Source organism: Panicum virgatum, chromosome 9K (genome assembly GCF_016808335.1).
Source record: "Panicum virgatum strain AP13 chromosome 9K, P.virgatum_v5, whole genome shotgun sequence".
NCBI lineage: Eukaryota > Viridiplantae > Streptophyta > Magnoliopsida > Poales > Poaceae > Panicum > Panicum virgatum.
Genome location: NC_053144.1, coordinates 66,716,037 through 66,730,944, shown reverse-complemented (window position 1 = coordinate 66,730,944; position 14,908 = coordinate 66,716,037). Strand labels below are relative to the sequence as shown.

Genomic DNA, 14,908 nt, shown 5'->3' with positions numbered 1-14,908 from the left:
TTGGACTCAAGTGGGTGTTCAAGGTGAAGCGGAACGAGCGCGGCGAGGTGTGCGGAACAAGACGCGGCTCGTCGCCAAGGGATTCATGCAGCGCGAGGGCATCGACTTCGAGGAAGTCTTTGCGCCGGTGGCGCGCATGGAGTCCGCGCGCTTGCTGCTGGCACTGGCGGCGGTGAGGTGCTGGAAGGTCCATCACCTGGACGTGAAATCGGCATTCCTCAATGGAGAGCTCGCCGAGGAGGTGTACGTGCATCAACCGCCGGGATTTGTCATCGCCGGCGAGGAGCACAGGGTGCTCCGCCTGCGCAAGGCCCTGTACGAGCTGCATCAGGCACCGCGCGCGTGGAACATCAAGCTTGACGCCAGCCTCGCGTCGCTCGGCTTCACCAAGTGCGCCACCGAGCACGCCCTCTACACACGGCGGTCGAAGGGAGGCCTGGTGATCGTCGACGTGTACGTTGACGACCTCATCATCACCGGAGCTGAGCAGCGGGATATCGACGCGTTCAAGGAGAAGATGAAGTCAATGTTCCGCATGTTAGACATCGGTCTGCTCACCTACTACCTCGGCATTGAGGTGGAGCAGACCGGGAATGCCATCACACTTCGCCAGAGCGCCTACGCGAGGAAGCTGCTGGTGCGGAGCGGATTGGGCCAGTGCAGGGCGTGCCAGATGCCCATGGAGGAGAAGGTGAAGCTGTCAAAGGACAGCACTGCCCCCTTGATGGACGCCACAAGCTACCGGAGCATCGTCGGCGCACTGCGTTACCTCACGCACACGCGGCCGGACATTGGGTTCGCCGTGGGGTACGTGAGCCGGTTCATGGCGGAGCCGCGGGAGGATCACCTCGCCGCGGTCAAGCATCTGCTCCGCTATGTTGCAGGGACGCGCGACTACGGGCTCGTCTACCCAAGGAGGAGCAGAGGAGAGCTGGAGCTGATTGGGTTCAGCGACAGCGACATGGCGGGCGACGTTGATGGACGAAGGAGCACGACTGGTGTGCTCTTCTTCCTTGGAGCGTGCCCGATCTCCTGGCAATCGATGAAACAGAAGGTCGTCGCACTGAGCACTTGCGAGGCAGAGTACATTGCGGCGGTGATGGCATGTTGCCAGGGAGTTTGGCTGGGGCGGCTGCTGGCAGAGCTCACCAGAGAAGAAGCTCGGGCACCCGTCCTGATGGTGGACAACCAGTCCGCCATCGCCTTAGCAAAGAACCCCGTCCACCAAGACCGAAGCAAGCACATCGACACCAAGTATCACTTCATCCGTGATTGCGTCGATAGTGGACAGATCAGGCTTCAGTATGTCGAGACAGCTCGACAGCTCGGGGACATCCTCACCAAACCACTTGGGCGCATTCGACTCACAGAGTTGAGGACCAAGATTGGAGTTGAGGAGATCAAGCAAGACCAGTGCAATTAGGGGAAGAATTGATAGATAATTACACATGCTCATGCTTGTCATCATGTTTGAGCAGTAGTGGGAGCTCCTGCTACTGTGCTTTTGCCATGCCTGGTCCTTTGACTTGGGCGGCAGATGCCTGTAGCATATAGTAGTAGCTGCATATTACTATATGGCAGCAATGACTTGTAATAGTAGATAGTTGTAGCAGTAGGAGGTAGGGGCTGCAATGTACTATAGAGCCATGCCTTGTAAATTCTCACCTTGACCAAGAGTGTCTATAAAAAAGGAGAGCAGCAGCAGCTCACAAGATTGAAGCAGCCCCACTTCGTGTGCTCTTCCTGAGTTCTTCTTCTTCCTCTCATCTTCTTCCTCCACATGCAAATAAGAGGGTGTTGTGTGTGTGAGAGAGTGCCAACAGGGACCACGTGTTGCACTCATCTTTCCCCTCGCCTTTGCATTATTCTTCGTCCCAGCGCATCAGCTTTCGGAGTAGTACAAACAAACAAAAACTAACAAAAGATTAGCACGAAAGGGACTCCATAAAAAGCTCTAGATAATCTCCCCCCAGCAGCCCCACGCCATCAACAACACGCCACTGCCTGCTCTCTCTCTCTCTCTCTCTCTCTCTCTCTCTCTCTCTCTCTCTCTCTCTCTCTCTCTCTCTCTCTCTCTCTCTCTACTAATAAGCATGGCAGACAGGTGAGGGAGGGATTCGGTGAGGTGTATGTGCTTCGCTCAGTTTAGTTAGTCTGTGCAGCACAAGAAGATGAAGCTGCCAGCATGATCTGAAAGCCGACGCGTTCGTCCTGATCGTGTCTGGAGAGGGACTGCACGGGAAACAGCAGGCGACCAGATCATCTAGCAGTTTCATTCTCTTGTGGCGGCACACACACCTTCCACATACTTGTGATGAAACCCTAGAGCGAGGCTGGAAGGCAACGTAGCTGTTCTTCTTCCACGGCGAGATATACAACAGCGACGGTAAGGCCAAGCCAAGGATCATGTAAGTTCTGCACCACTTCACACGCAGCTTTTTAATTTATTTGCTCCTGATGGAACGGCCGGCGCGGGTAGGGTTTTCTGTTTTCAGGCGAGGAAGCCTTGCATCTGCAGATAGATGACGGTCGATCTCGATGCATATGTTACTTGCTCTTCCTGCGTTATTAATTATATTATTGTTGGTTGTTGATTTCGTTTCTGCAAGAGAGTTTGTTTGTCTACACAATCCTATATTTTTGTTATTTTCTGCCAAGTTAATAATAACTGCTCAAGTTTCTTCTAATAAGGCATTTGGATCCAGGATGCCATGTCTCATCATCATTTAGACAGACACACAAGAATAACTGTAGATCAGATCAGCTTATAGGATCAATGTAACACCCGGTGTTAATTTTCTGTGCTAATCATGTGTTTAGTCGCTAATCGAGGCTAATCACCGTCATTAGCACTAATTGAGTTCGCATAGTAACTTTCGACTTAGCTACGTTCGATCTCGTTTTTCTCCCTAATCCGAGCTCCAAATCAACTTTCACCCAAAAGCAAAGTTGTAGATCTTTTCTTTCTCTACAACTTCTATTTTGGCCAAATTTCATGTTCTCATATGAAAAATTGAGTTTTGGATGGTCAGAGTTGAGTCAAAAATCGGTCAAAAGGATCACTGTTGATTCCCTGTTCGTCACTGTGCTCGGCGCCCATACCGCGACCGACCGCCGGCGACTCCACGCGTCGCGCGCGCCGGCGATCCTCGCCCTCCGCGCTGCATCGCCCTTATCCGCTCGCGAGCCTGGATGCTTCTTGCCTCCGTCCCCTTCTTCTTCCTCGAGTTCAAGTTGAGCAGAGCGAGCAGCGACCGCCGCCGGCGTTGCTCCGGCCACCCCTCGCCGTCCCGCTCGATTCCTCGCATCCCGACCTCCCTAGCCTCGCCCTGAAAAATCCCCACCTCTCCCCGAGCTCAGCCGTGCCGTTTCCCGGCCGGAATCGAGCCGCCATCGCCGGCCACCATTGCCGCTCACCGGAGCTCCGCCCGCGCTCATCGATCTCCTATCTCCGGTCCACCTCCGCTCGATTCAAGTGCCCAGTAAGCCCTCCCCACGCCCTACTCTTCCTCCCAGTCCCTTTCCCCGCTCGAATCCCCCACTGCTGCCGCCGGGAACACGCCGCGCCGCCGTGGGCGCTCTGCGCCGCCGCGCGCGCATGCCGCGGGCCGCCTTACGCAGGGCCCGCAAGCCGCTGTCGTGCGCCCCGAGGCCGCCGGGCTCCCCTGGCCGCGGGGATGCTCCGCCCGCCGCCGGCTGGCCTCGCCGCCGGCGGGGAACGCAGCGCCGCCGGCGGGGAACGCAGCGCCGCCGGCGGGGAACGCAGCGCCGCCGCCCCTGCCCCGCGTGCGCCGCCGCCCTGCCCCCCGCGCGCCCCAGTGCTCTGCCCCGCGCGCGCCCCCGCATCTCCGCTCCGCCCTGGCCGCGGGCCAGCGGCGCCGCGCCGTCGGCCGGCCCCCGCCGGCGAGGCACGCCGCCGCCGTGGGATGGCCTGGCCGCGCGCCGGCCGTGGCGTGGGCCAAAAACAGGGGAGGGGGGCTGGGCTCCCTTGCATGTGGGGCCTAGTTGTCAGCCCCCTCTTTTAGTTTTTGTTTTTCAATTTCGTTTGTTTATTTCGGCTGAAAACTTCAAAAATGTGTAGAAAAAAAGAAAAATGCGAAAAATGCAAACTAAATTCTGTTAGGTTTCTAAAATCAAGATCTTTAGAAGAAAAATACTCAGGCATGTGAAATGTTACTTTTGCCCCTGCTAAAAATTTGGTTTGTGCTTAATCTAGTTTATTTAATACTAGTTGTTCTATTGCTCTAAAAATTATGAAAAATTTGCAGTGGCTTAATCCTTGCATGTGTAGTCCACTGAAAAATTTTCAGGTGCATGGCCTATGTGCATATTTGTGGATATATTGTTGTTCAGTTTATTTTACTATGGCAAAAATAAATGTCTTGTTTTTGCAATAAAAGTTTATAAATTTTGCTTGCATGTGATATCAATGCATTTTCATGCTAGTAAAATTTTGTTGATTTATTCATGTCAGCAAGTTGAGTTCCTGCACGTATTTCGCTCCTAGCCGCAGTTTTCCTTTTTGCGCTGCCAAATAATCTTTCTTTCGGTGTTATCATTGCATCACGAATACTTGTGTCTTTTCATTGCACCATTTTAATTATTGCATGGCATCCTTTTTCATACGTGTAGATGTCACGAGCGAAGCCGTCTACGAGTTGGTCGCTGAGCCGCCACAAGCAGGAGAACCGCAAGCCGAAGCAGCCATCGAGCCAGATTTAGAAGTCGCTAACCCCGCTGACTGGCAAGGCAAACCCCGGAGCATGACCCTTATTTTAATTACTCCATGTTATATTTAAAGTATTTTGCATTTACGTTCAATGAATTGATTGGAACCATAGATGCATAATCTTGGATACCCAGTGTCTTTACTAGTTCAGTTATCGGTAGCACTGCTATGCTTAAGTAAACTCGGTAGAAGACGGGTGATTTCCTGTCACCCGCGAGATATAAGGTTGCTACTTCAGGCAGTTATATGAGAAATAATGCTATGAGAATGGAAATGGAGACCGGGCGGAGAGAAAAGTTGGACATGACCATGGAATAAAGGAAAGTTGAGTCTCCGCCTGTGTCGATTGAGGACCGTACCATTGCTGGCCGTGCTGTCCAAGTTTGAACAGTACTAACCACATGCCGGAAGTAGGAGGTAGTCGAAACCGGTAAGCTCAGTACCATATGTGCACCGGTAGGCGGATTTGATAGTCTTCACCAGTGGAGCTAGTATACAAACTCATGGCTGGCCCTTCGTTGGTATCGATGGGGCTAGCAGTCCCGGGTCGCAGGGCAGTTCGGCTGTTCGGTGTGCATATGTGAAGGGTTGCCACGTAGGGTCCGACGGGGCCTATATGTGACGTGTGTGTTAGGTCCACCTTGCAAGGTTAAATCGGATCGATTCGCCGTGACTCGCGGTTATGAGAACCTTGGTCACTTCGTCGCATCGTAGTAAAGAAGTGGAATGAGACTGGAATGGAAGAATGGAGTTGTATGTTACTAAAGATTAATGTGATGAATCATGTATGCTCTAGAGAACTAGGCAAACCTAAGTTATAGCGGTCAACTCAATTGGCGCTAAAATATTAAAAGTAAGGATTCAATATTAGCAGCTTTTCAGCAAAATAACTCCAGAGCCAAACAGCTTTGCATGTCTAGATAATGGACTAAGTATACCCATGGACGAATAAGTCTTGCTGAGTATTAGAATACTCAGGCTTGTTGTAATATATTTTTAGCAGGATGCGTTCCGGAGGACTTCGAGGAGATCTGCGCCTCGTGGATCGGTCAACCACTTCCTCCGGGTTGGTCGGTCGAGTGGGTCCCGTCTTCTTCGCGAAGTTCGGGCAGGTGAGCCTCACATCAGTGGGCAAGATGTGAAGCTCGTCTTCTGTCGTCGATGTTATCTATCGTATTGTATTTTTGGAAACTTGTTTTAAACTCTAAATTACTTTCCGCTGCGTTTGAACTCTGAGGTTTGAATTGTAAAACTGGCTTGTAAACACTTACTGTAGATTAAGTTGGTACTTCTGTTATAAGCTCGGTTTCTAAATGGCTTGAACGCTTTTATTGCCGGTAATCACCTGTGCTCGTCTTTTGGCGAGAGTTCCTGTGTAATCGATCCTGGTTGCAGCAGGCGGTCTGAGTGTACTGGTTGAGTGCAGTAATTCTGGTTTGAGGTTAAGTGTCCATTATTGCACTTGATTGGTATTATTTGGACTGTTCTGTGACAATCAAGCTATGACCAATTATGACAAAAAAACAATAGTAATATATTGCCAAATAAATATGCGATGTATGCAAAATCAAATGAACAAAATTTAGATCTGATTCTGATTCAAAATGAAACATAACGCTAATTTTCAGAGAAACTATATATGATTCATCACAAAAAATAGAGTTTCTGATCAAGTTTCAACAGTTGCATTTGATTAATCTGTAGTACGATGTTACAGGTCACTCATTGCTCAGTTAACTCTTCTGATAAACCATATGTTACAGGTCACTCACTGCTTAATTAACTCATTTGATATACCATCATTCAGAAGCTCCTCTTATGTCAAGTCAATATTTGACACTACATGATGCTAGATACAGTATCACAGAGCACGGAGACCTGTCAGTAGTACTTGATGTTTCATCTGAAAAGAACACGTGCATTTACCAGAAGTATGAATCAACATAACAGTCTCCGGGATATTATTGTCCTACATAAATTTCCAACGAGTTCTAGTACACAGCTAAGAGTACAGGCGTGCTGCTAAGTTTTACAGATCTGCATTCTACTTAACATTTGTCAAATTGTTCACCATACACACATGCCTATATCAAGCCTCAACTATGTGTCTCTGTGTTCAATACTTCAACTTATGCATGAATCAGCATGTATTATTTTTAAGAAATCTACTGCCCATTTTCTCTTCTAAATCATCTTGCGATATATACACTTCCCGGTCTGCGACTGAATGTCTGAATGTTCTTATCTGCATATCAGACTGCATCAGGAATTCAGTACACATGGTGTCTGAAGTTTATGCAAATAATTAAGCGCCATGCACTTTCTCAGCAGCTTCTCTAGTTAGGAATGGTGCTAATCAACCTTTGAGCGTGAGACATCTTGTTTCGAAATAGTCAGTTGACCTCATCAAACCGAGACGTCGCTGCGCTGCTACTTGCAGCTAGCACTTCTGTTACAATTCCACCGAACAAACCTTTCGGTGCTTTACGCTGCATTGCAACAAGTACACAAAGACAAATAAGAGGACTTTGCAAGCATAACCGCGGCGAAGTGGACTTCCAACAATTTGCATGAAACGGCTGACCATGGAATAGATGCACGGCACCATCCTGCGGCAGGCGGCAAATTGCCTGTCTATTCACACAGTAGGAAATAAAAGACAGGCAAAAGCCAAGAATGGTTAAAGATGTTCTTCTATTCACATTATCACATACCAGGGTAAACAATTAATGGACTGTCTGATTTCTGCATGAAGAACATATAGATACGACTTTAATTATGGCAAGTTGTTGTCTAAAGCCAGAGATAAAGCCTCATTACAAGCAAGTGCTTCCATTACTATAAATCAAACACTATTGCGCTTGCAGCAATAAACAAGCCATTACTATCCAGCCCCTTGACAGGGCACCCGTGAGTCCTCATCGGAGCACCTACTAGGTGTCGTCGCTGCCGACCGTCGTTGCCGCAGTCTGGTCCTACTCCACCTCCCGCAGTGAAGAAAGGAAAACCAGAATGAAGCAAACGGCTGATGCCCAGTTCGACGAAGAAACTTCAAATTTCAAATTTGCCTCGCTGTTTGATCGCAACAGATTGTCTAGAGGTCATTAGAAATTTGGAGTTTATGCATGCCCGTATAGTGCCATTTTAAATGAAATTCTTTTCAAGAAAAATCTTGTCGGCGAGGTTCTTTTCAAGCACGAAAGTCGAAATTGTAATAGAGAAGCCCATAGTTTAGATAAGGGTGTGTGTTCTTTTTCCCCTGGGAGATATATTTGGTTCGTCATCCGTCCACTGGAGTTCCTACATGTACCTATGAACATCTTTGTACATGAATAAATGTTCATGTTTTCTTCCTAAAAAACTAATTATGGCAAGTAAGTCTGCATGGCTACGAGCAATTGCACTGTCTCCAGCGACAGGAGCAGCGCTAGAATCGCGAGGAAAGGTCCAAATCCGAAAAGCTCATGTGTTATCTTGAACCTTGATCCTTATTACATTCCTACTAGGAATATGAATACTACTCCAGCAGCGAAGCAAGGCATATTCATCTCGATAACATTTCCTACAAAATAGTACACTCCATGCACCGGATAAGATCCCCACCCTCCGAGCATGTATAATGTCTGCATTATTAGGTTTTGATTCCTTGATCTCTCTAGACATAAAAAGGACGTAAACTTTACCGATATCGTAACTGCACTACCAGCCTCTGCACTAGTGGCGAATTCCCTTGGTACGTTTTCACAGTACGGGGACGCACTGGTGGTAACCTCGCTTAGTCTACACCAAAACGGTGTCTCGGCGAACGTATAAAACCCCGTGTCCCGGCATGGAGGGCGTATTCCTTTGGGTACCCTGTCAATGTGTGATGTAGCCCAGTTCTTTCTGCTGGGCGGCACCGCGGCAGGGCGGGAGGCAGGAGTTCTTGTACGGAAGGTGAATTAACTTTGCTCATGCAGTTGAAGCCCCAAGGCTGGAACAGCGCTCCGGTCACTGGTCAGAGAAATACCTCAGGCAACCAGCCCTGAGGTTCCTTTTCGCGGAATTGCAAAGGAAAGGATTAGGCGTGTCTCTCTCTCATTCTTGGGCAATAAATTCTGTTATTTCAAACGAAGACAGCAATAAATTATCTCTAATTTGCTAGTAGCTCATAACTCCAATATGAACTAAGCGTATAGCCCGCACATTTGCGCGGCTAGTATTGAAAATTCAAAAATTTGCATGTCGTTGTATCCTTACTTAAAAGTTATACTATTTTTTTATCATACATCATCCTGTTCATTATCGTAAATTATGTCTTATTGTTGATTAAAACAATTCAACTATGATCTACCTATAACAACAATTTGATTTGTTAAGCTTTAATAATATTATGCAGATAATTATTCTTATTTGTCGGTACCCTGCAACTGGGGTACCCACTCCTACTGTGCCAAGACTCGCGTAGTTATCCGTAACTACGCCCTAAGGAGCTGAGCAGCCGGACCCCTGGGGTCCGACTCCATCTCACCGGACCAACGGTCCCGGACCCGCTTCCCGCTCGGGGACGGGTCTGGTGTCACCACGTGTCCCAGAGGTGGAAATGCTCAGCACCTGTGGCCACGGACCCGGACCCCCGCAGGTGGGTCCAGGACCTCCACGAGCCATCCGGACTCCTGCAGATGGGTCCGAGACCTCCACGTGCCTATCCGGACTCCCGTGAGCTCTCGGCTCAGCTAGCTGCTCGGGAGGGGTTCGGAGCCGCCACGTGTCACGCAGACGCGGGCGCGGGCGCAAGCCTTCCGCTGGAAGCTCCCTCACCCACCCGCATTAAGTGCGAGTGGTCGAGGCAGGCTCTGCTGCCTCTAGGCACGGGGCAGCTTTTCTCAGTCCACACTGTGGATCGCCAGTTACCGAGGCGGCTCGTCAGTTACTAAGACAAGCATTAAAGACTCAGTGCCGTGCGCATGGGCGACGAGTCATGATGACCAGCTACTGACTGGAGCAACAGTGCACGCTGCTACAGTGGACTGAGTCAGTAGTTCGGCGCTTCATCATGACCTCGACGTGCGGCTGCAGAGGCTAGACTCTACTCTGACAGGACAGCTCAAGACCATCCCTGGTCAGAAGCTACGCACAGAAGCCGATGACAAGATCCCCGGATCTGAGGCATTGAAGGCCAAAATGTAGTTTATAATACATCGCCGGGTCCACATGTCGGGGCCCCGCTCAGTGTACGTGCTCCCATTGGATATATAAAAGGGAGAGCACGCCCTCCTTCTAGGGGGGAGATCTCAGACACACTCAGTCTGGCTCTCCGGACACACAAGCTCTAAAAACCTCTCTCACTCTCGTGGGAAGGCAATACAACACACAGTGGACGTAGGGTATTACGCTCCGGCGGCCCGAACCACTCTAAATCTTGCTGTGTTCATCGTGTTCTTGAGTGAGATCCATCTGGGACTAGCTAACCCCAGAGTACACACCCTCTGGGCTAGGGCGGGTGCCTTCCGCCACCCGGCCGTGGTTTGCAGCACCACGACATTTGGCGCGCCAGGTAGGGGGTTTAGCTGGTCGCAGTTCATCTCTTCTTCGTCCCCATGGTTCGTGTGGACGACGTAGAGATGACGGAGGGTGTGGCGTCCTCCACGCTACACGCCCCTCGCCTTCCTGCGCCAGGGGCAACCGTGCCCGTGGAGCAGCCACCGTCGGCGGCGGCGCGCGCTGCTCGCCGGCAAGAGTCAGGGCGCCCATCAAGGGCCCCCTCACAAGCTGCGAGCGGCGGAGAGACAAATCCTAGCTCGCAGCATACCTCACTCATGTGAGGAAGCCCGCTCCGGCGGAAAGCCGACTCCGGTCGCACCAAGCCCGCTCCGGCGGAAAGCCGACTCCGGTCGCATCCCCGACTCTACATCTCTGTAAATCCTACCCTTAGAGGCCCAGCAGGGAATAAAGCCTTTTCCTTTGTAACTAGGTAGTACTTCCATGTGCTCCAGTCCGGTGAGCCTCCCCCGTGGAGGGGTCCGGACCTCTGCGAACCAGGTCCAGGGAAGCGTATTCACCCTCTGGGGAGGTCCGGAGCCGTGTAGCCGCTTAGCCTGGTTCTGTACCCTAAGCCTGCATGCTCTACCTCCCTAGGGCGGGTACCGTAGTACCTAAGACTGGGGGCCCGGAGGTCCGGACAGCTCCGGCCTCATAAACCCGTGTTCTGGCTTACATCGCACATCTCATGTACATCTAGTTATAAAGGAAAAGTTTATTCTCAGTTCGCCTCTAAGGATGTTACATTCCAATTTCAATCTACGCTTTCTGTTTACGATAACCCCCACGTGGCTTCTTACTCTTGTGCGGTGATTGTGGTCCGAATTGAGTTGGCTAGTTAGTGACTTAGCTCGAGACCCCTCATGGAAGAGAGGGGTTCGGACCCCTGGGAACCTGCAGGTTCTGGGAAGCGCACTCATTCTCCGGGGAGGTCCGGAGCCGTGTAGCCGCTTAGCCTGGTTCCGTACCCTAAGCCTGCACGCACCACCTCCTGTGAATGAGTGCCGTAGTACCTAGGACTGGGAACCTGGAGGTCCGGACTTTCTCTTAACCTAAAGGCCGGCCCCTTGAGCTCCGTTCACTTAACCTAGCTGTCTATCTCAAAGGATTACAGCCAACAGGATTTGGGACCCGTGGGCATGCTACTAAGCATCTACCTTGAGTTATGTGCAGGTCCAAACGTGATGATGCAGTAGGTGACCCAAAGGATGGACGACGCAGGACAAGACCCTTGCGGCGCGCACCGCTGGGCGCCAGAAGCAGCCAAGTTGCTCACAGTAGTGGCCCCACCTGCGGGTTCGTTGCCTTTCCTGAGGCGGGCCCGGGGGCCTCTGTCGGTACCCTGCAACTGGGGTACCCACTATTACTGTGCCAAGACTCGCGTAGTTATCCGTAACTACGCCCTAAGGAGCTGAGCAGCCGGACCCCTGGGGTCCGACTCCATCTCACCGGACCAACGGTCCCGGACCCGCTTCCCGCTCGGGGACGGGTCCGGTGTCACCACGTGTCCCAGAGGTGGAAATGCTCAGCACCTGTGGCCGCGGACCCGGACCCCCGCAGGTGGGTCCAGGACCTCCACGAGCCATCCGGACTCCTGCAGATGGGTCCGAGACCTCCACGTGCCTATCCGGACTCCCGTGAGCTCTCGGCTCAGCTAGCTGCTCGGGAGGGGTTCGGAGCCGCCACGTGTCACGCAGACGCGGGCGCGGGCGCAAGCCTTCCGCTGGAAGCTCCCTCACCCACCCGCATTAAGTGCGAGTGGTCGAGGCAGGCTCTGCTGCCTCTAGGCACGGGGCAGCTTTTGTCAGTCCACACTGTGGATCGCCAGTTACCGAGGCGGCTCGTCAGTTACCAAGACAAGCATTAAAGACTCAGCGCCGTGCGCATGGGCGACGAGTCATGATGACCAGCTACTGACTGGAGCAACAGTGCACGCTGCTACAGTGGACTGAGTCAGTAGTTCGGCGCTTCATCATGACCTCGACGCGCGGCTGCAGAGGCTAGACTCTACTCTGACAGGACAGCTCAAGACCATCCCTGGTCAGAAGCTACGCACAGAAGCCGATGACAAGATCCCCGGATCTGAGGCATTGAAGGCCAAAATGTAGTTTATAATACATCGCCGGGTCCACATGTCGGGGCCCCGCTCAGTGTACGTGCTCCCATTGGACATATAAAAGGGAGAGCACGCCCTCCTTCTAGGGGGGAGATCTCAGACACACTCAGTCTGGCTCTCCGGACACACAAGCTCTAAAAACCTCTCTCACTCTCGTGGGAAGGCAATACAACACACAGTGGACGTAGGGTATTACGCTCCGGCGGCCCGAACCACTCTAAATCTTGCTGTGTTCATCGTGTTCTTGAGTGAGATCCATCTGGGACTAGCTAACCCCCGAGTACACACTCTCTGGGCTAGGGCGGGTGCCTTCCGCCACCCGGCCGTGGTTTGCAGCACCACGACATTATTTTTGTTTTATTTTGATTGATTGTTGTTAGCTTTAGTTTTTATTAATAGTATATATTTGTAACTAATACATATTTTCTCCGATTAATATGAGAATTTTTATGCCTTGAGAGCGAACGTGGAGGCTCCGTTTGTTGGCCAAATAATAAGATAATAGATGTTACGCGTGATGGTACAGGAGAACTGCTTCACGTGGAACCTTGCACCTGGGATGAATTCTTCAGCAGATGCGGGCGATAACTGAAGCTTGCTGAAGCTATAGGTCTGAAAGTGTAAATCCATCAATAGTGTTCACTGCTTTGACCAAACCTCGCTGAAATCCGTTGAAATATGTTTGATTAATTGACTTTCATGTTCACATTGTCTTTAAAGGCTGAGGTTTAGTTTGACAAGAGTTTTTTTTTTATGCTCCTGACTTTATTTTCTGGAAACTCATTCATATCAGTAGTCTTTAATGCCACCTAGATCAATTCGTCATATGTTTAATTCTTGGCTTTCTAATCAATCTAAAAAGATTAGGAATTTCATCTGGGTGGGGGTTGCTGTTGTTTGTTGGGCGATTTGGAGATGTCGCAATGATATTATTTTTAATAAAATCAAAGTTACCTCGATTTTGCAGGTCATCTTCAGGGGAACATATTGGTTTCGTTTCTGGGCTCAGCTACAGCATGAGGAACACGCCAAGGACGCTTTCTCCAGCGTGAGCAGACTTCTTGAGACAGTTGCTCTTGATTTAGTTAAAGGAGGGTGGAAGCATGTCTATCGCTTCCAATAGTTCTGTGTCTTTCTAGAGACTGGTATGCCCTTTTCAGTTTTTTGCAAACTTTGTTTCTTTGGCTGTGTATGCCTCGCATAGAGGCCGGATTGATTTCCTTTATCTAAAATATCAGTAGTCTGCTGCTGCAACTTCATCATGGTATCCATGTTTGCCAAGCATCTTCAACAAAAAGAATAATATCTGGCTTCTTCATTATTCCAATTTTTTTTATGAGTTGAACTGAAAGTACCATTATCCAACTATGCACAACCTCCAAACAGAGCAGCTAATATTTCTTTTCTTTTGTTATTGAATTCCTGCACATCATGCAATGTGTTCAATGTGAACATCCATGTGCTGATGGCATCTCTGAGTAGTTGTAGTGTCCTCAACCTTTCGATCAACATTGTAGAGTTCGCCACCATATCAACTTGTTGATTACAGAATTTTGTTAATCGGTTCATGTCACACTTAGTGGAGACAAGGGAGCTAAACCGGACAGGGCATCTAATGAATCTGTAGATTTGATCACCCGCGTCAGAAGATTCAGTATGAGTCGTTTACTTCTTCCTTATCTGACGACACACAGTGTCAATTGCGATGTAAAACCGTTAGAAATTGCAATAATATAATGTTCTTGGTCTCTGCCTCTGCCTCTGCCTCTCTGTGTCCTTCCTCCCTGCTTCCTATTCCACTAAGATGGTTCATTAGTCCAAATGTGAAATTAGTTTGCAATTAGTAGGTCCTAAGTAGCTAGGTGATCGACTGCTAATAAAGTAAGCTCTGGAGATCTTCTGGATCTTATTTTTAAGCAGAAGAGCTGACCTAGTCTGTCTGTCAAAGTACAGCAGAATGTCCCAATTCAGGGCTTCCTACTTGCCAACCATTTTCTGAAGTGTGCGATGCCATGCTATTCAAAAGAAAGTACTACGTTTCTATATTTTGTGCGCCACGCCATGGATATGGCGGCACTACCCATGCTTATAGTAGTTCAGAGAACAAGGAAATTAATGATTGGCTGGATGAACACAAACCAAGGATCACGTTGAACGATTCATCGATCTTAAGATCCGCGGAGAAGCGACACAGGAAACAATGTTCATGCATATGCTGGCGATGGCGCCTACACGATTAGCCTGTTAGAATGCATTGCATTGCATGACAGGATCTCGTATCAGATTTTGATGATCTCTGATCGAGTTCTAGGAGTTCTTGCAGAGAAACATATATCTTCTTGGGAGAAAATGGAAACGATAGAATAATAAGAGACAAATAAAAGAATGATTTCTTTGCCCTGAAAAGATTGGTGGCAATCATTCCTACAGTGGTGGTAGAAATGGGCCAGTACAATGTAAGCAGTCATTCTACCTTTCATTCACCTCTCCTTATATATATAGGGGAGAGGGACCCTCAGCGTGAGCTCTCACTACTACTACAC

The 14,908-nt window shown here is 49.8% G+C and overlaps 1 long non-coding RNA gene across 1 annotated transcript; it reads left to right on the top strand.

The window, feature by feature from the left end:
• The first annotated feature begins 2,029 nt into the window (after positions 1–2,029).
• Positions 2,030–6,849, top strand: LOC120647223. The gene is made up of 2 exons (XR_005664708.1): positions 2,030–2,778; positions 6,230–6,849. It is a non-coding gene; the product is annotated as an uncharacterized LOC120647223 (long non-coding RNA).
• The last annotated feature ends 8,059 nt before the right edge of the window (positions 6,850–14,908 follow it).